The sequence below is a fragment of the Heliangelus exortis genome, chromosome Z (genome assembly GCF_036169615.1).
Source record: "Heliangelus exortis chromosome Z, bHelExo1.hap1, whole genome shotgun sequence".
NCBI lineage: Eukaryota > Metazoa > Chordata > Aves > Apodiformes > Trochilidae > Heliangelus > Heliangelus exortis.
The window spans coordinates 47583380-47587895 of NC_092454.1; the positions used below are offsets into that span (position 1 = coordinate 47583380).

General features: G+C 42.2%; 1 protein-coding gene across 1 annotated transcript in view; it reads right to left on the reverse strand.

Annotated features, from left to right (window-relative positions):
* The window catches only part of PGM5 (phosphoglucomutase 5), a 153359-nt gene that overhangs the window by 47004 nt on the left and 101839 nt on the right, over nucleotides 1-4516 (reverse strand). The gene's annotated exons all lie outside the window — the stretch shown is intronic.

Below are 4516 nucleotides of genomic sequence, written 5' to 3' on the forward strand. Positions count from 1 at the left end.
TTACACCTAATTGAAAATTGAATTTTTATCTAAAAAGTATCTTACCAGAGCAAAGAGAGGAGGGCTTTTTAAGCTGGGTAGTTTTTTTATCTGCTCTTGCTATTCCCTACAACCCAGTAATCAGAAGCTCACTGTAGCCAGTTCCAAGCACCACAGACAAGCAAAATCTGTCCTTTTGTTGCTTCTGTGCCACTTGTATTTTGAGCTGCACTACTGCCCGGCGCTGCAGCCCACATGCCCACATGACTCTTGCCAGTGCCTGAGTCACCAGGAAATTAAAAACAAAGCTGTGACTCAGCAAAATGTCAAGCAAACTGGAAAACAATATAATATAATATAATATAATACGCAATGCAAGGAGTGAGCCTTAAGTAGCTCCAAGCCTAAAGAACAGTAAACACTGTAGAAAACCACTTCTCTGTGGAAGGATATTCTTCATTAAAATGGTGTCATCCATCACCAGTTCTTACAACAGCTAAAATAAAAACAGCGATGAACACATCAATATCTCAGATAGGACTGTTCTTTCTTTCTTCCTACGTGGACAAAAAGCTTAAAATAGACAATAAATGTATAAGTGCTTACAATGTACTGTTCCTGCCAGCCCAAGAGTACTCTCTCCAGAAGCTTCTGAATGTTCAGGACTCACTTGAGCCTGGCTTTGATGAGCTGTCAGCTACTCTGTGAAACTCCCAACTTGGAAAATGTCTCTTTCCTTATTTCAGATGTCTTTTAAGTGGTTAAAAAGTTTTAACTGTGCCCTTCTCTGGCCACCCTAGAATAGCAGGAGAGACCAAGAAGAGACTGGATTTGTGCAAAACATGGTTTATCACTCCACTCACATGTTAGCTGCAAAATTCTGATCCAAGAGCAAGCCTCAGAGTGGATTAAGAGTAAACATTCATGGCTGCATTACTCAAGGACCTGGACCCTACAGAAGCCAAAAGAGTTTTCATACACATCAGGAAGGTCCCTGGCCAGACCAGCCTGATATTGCCAGCTACTAGCTTCTTCCCCATCCTCCTCTTACCAAAAGCAGCACAGACCTCGTCTCACAAAGCAAACAATATGAATTTACTCCTATACACTGTCTAATTAGCCTCAGTGGACACCAAATCTCAAAATGTCAGCTCCTTCAAGCTATGCTGACCTATACCAAATAAAAATCTGCCTTCCAAAGGGTCTCAAGGGGACATTAATTGGATCTGAGTGTAACGTGTTCCACTGTCCACAGCTGCCTGTTCAAGGAAACTGATGGTATAAGAATTGAACAGGGAAGTTAGTGCAAAATTGAAAGCACTACATGGTTCAATGTCTAAACATGATGTTTTAGGATATTTCTATCTCAGAGGTACCCAAGTCAGGAACTGGGAGCCCACTATGAGACCTGGATGTTTCCCAGCCAGGTAGAGAGCAGTCTGCAACTCTTGCTTTTGCTCACTGTCTGTTGAGCTATTGGGTTTTTTTCTTAGAGTTTTGACAAATGAGTCTCTAAGATGAGAAAAATCATCTACTCTCTCCGGAAAGATCAAATGAAAGAGAAAACACAAGGAAAGCATTTACAAGATTGTCCCTTTATTTCCTGATATTGGTTTTCAGAATGAGAGTCTCATCTCAGACCTCCTCTGTGCCCCATCTTGGTGACACAGCTTCCATCAGCCTTTGTTTTGAACTACCTGTGGCCATAGACAGAAAACCAATCCAACAACAATCACTGAAAACCATGACTGGGCTTCAGTCCCTACTACTCAGCTGAGTCTCTTTGGCTAACAGCTCTTCAGAGTTTGCCAGTCTGTCACACTTTGCCACTGTCCATACTCAGAACCATTGTATCCTTTTGGATCATGCTTGGAAACACTAAAAAAAGGACTGTTAAGCAACTACTTTCCAGGAGCTGGTGCAGGCAATGGTACATTTACTGTAGCATCTTCCCCATTTCCAGCTGCCAACCTGCACCAAGAGTTTCCCCATAGCTTCTCCAAAACACAAACAACAAGGCTGAGCTGTCCCTGCATCTCTATATTCATTATCCAAGCTTAGAAATAGTATGGGGAGAGGGAAAAGGGTCCAGCCCCTCTCCCCATCCCTGTACAAGCCTCAAGCCTCAAGCTCAGAAGCAGCCAGATTGCACTCAGCTGTTTCTTGATGTGCTCTCAGGATGACTGTTGTTTTGCAGTGGGAGATGGATCTAAATCAAAGGGCCCAAACCTAGAGCTGAATTCCTCGGGGCACTGGTGCCTGGAGTATTTCTCCCATGGCATCAGCAAGGCTGAAGGTTCTCCGCTGCCAGCCGAACCTAGTAAGGTTTGCAAGGCCCATCCTGCTTCTGAATCAGCTTGCTTCTCCTCCTTGACTGAAGAAATAAAGGAGGCCATAAAATTTTAAAGAGAGAGAGAGAGAGAAATAGAGAGAGAGAGTGAGAGAGAGAGAAAGGAGGAACTCCAGTGCCCCAGGCAGTAGACTAAAGCAGATGGTGATATCTGCTGGGGGCAGATAACCACAAGGATTATAACCATAAGCCCTGACTAGCATGAAGGATTAATCTAAAATCAAGTGACATGGTGACTAAGGCTGAAGTTTATCAAAGTAATGCTTTGATGATGCTTCCATAAGGAACGCAGCAGCCACTGGGAAATAAAGGCATAGGTGGGTATTTTCAGCAGGCTGTATTTAAAAGGATTTTTGTTGTCAGCTTCCAACAACCAGTTAAAAAGACTGGAGAACTATTATCTCACCAGCCTGTGGGACATTAGCCTGGATAATGGCCATTTATGCTAATACATGCACAAATCCCTGTGTGAAATACAGAATGCCCACCCAAAACCACCTGGACACCCGGGTAGGGAAGCAGCAGCAGCAGCAGATGCTCTTCAAGATCTAAAGGCTCAGAGCATTGCCAGCTAAAATTTGCCCAGGCCTCATTTAAATAAAAAGTCAGAGTGATTCTTATGGAAATCATGCCCTCTGTTGATGCAGTTATAACACTTCATGGACCTGATGGTGCTAGATCCAAATCATGTTTCTAACAAGTATTTCCTGCCCAAACAAATCAGAGGAGGCAACAAAATGTTACTTGTCTAACCAAATGTAATATGTTGTGTTTGGCATACTGAATATGCCAATATGGCAATACAGAATACCCATGACTTTTCCCTTAAGCACTGTTCTTTGAGCAAGGATCTCTAAGCAAACCTGCTATGTCCTTGGTGTTTTACATTTCTGTTAGCAGCCATGAAAGTCTCTGGCTTGCCTGATGTCAGATGTACCATACTACTTGGCTTTCTTCTCTATAACCTTTTCTATCCAGATGGAGGTGTGTTCATTAGGGAGATTTCTAGTGGCATTCACATGAAGCTTTCCTAATGTCTCACTGCTTAGTGCCAACTTTCTCTGCGCTGATTTTTTATTCCTTTATTGTATTTACCTTCACATCACCATTTTCTATTTCCGTTTGTCACACTTTTTGTAGCTGTGTGCCATCTTTCACAGCAACCAGCCATAGATGTGCTATTTGATATCCTCTGATAAGGTTATTTTTTGTTTATATAATTTTTTTTTTCAATGTTACAAACATTGATTTCAAATCTTGGAGCAATTCTTGGATTTGAGTTTCAAGCAGACTGCCTGCAGGTTATGTGCACAGACATTTCCATGGATAAAATATGAGAATCTCTGTAAAGCCTTGCTGTTTCCATTTTGGAAGTGAATAGGATATTTTTTATCAAAGATCAAGACATAAAACCTGGAGAAAAGGTAACATGGTTCAGACTTACAAGCTTTAAAGTCAAGAACTCTGGCATCTGCCCAATAACAATATGGGGTGATGCTCAGCAGAAAGGGAAAAGTCTTGTAGTGATCCAAGAAACCTTGGAGATATTAATTAAATGTTGAAGTTAAGATTTTCAGTTGATGCACTTGGCATTGCTTGTTTGCATTGCTGCCTGTGCCTAGCAAGTGGCACAGCCATTTGCCAAGCAGCAACACTGACTTTCCTAAGCCTCACTGTTTCTCTGTGGGGGGATAGTATTCATGACCTAAAGCCCACAGATCCTGTCCCTAGAGGGAGGTTATCAGGGGAAGCCAGCACCTTCACTTACCTTCTTACCCACTGTTACCAGGTGTTGAGGATCCCTATATATAAATATATTTAAATATTACTTAAATATGTAAGTATATCAATATACTTAAGTCTGAAACAAAAACAGTTTATTGTTAAAGTGGTAAAGCAAACAAGTAATCAAAAAACAGACCGTGCTTTATTCTTCTATAGCAATCTTTTGGCAAGGCAAGAGAGCAAGCGAGCACACAAAGTCAGAGAGCAGATTTACACAGACAGTGCATTCAGGAGAGTCTTAACCTGCGTTCCTGACCCAGCAGGAAGATAGTCAAGGGCAGCACTGACACAAGAAGGAGGTAGGCACAGCACTCTCAGGGCATACCCTGGATATTTGTCAGTGTGCAGATGCTCTCTCTCCTCCCCACCCAAGTTCCCCTTCTTATATCCTCATCAGATCCA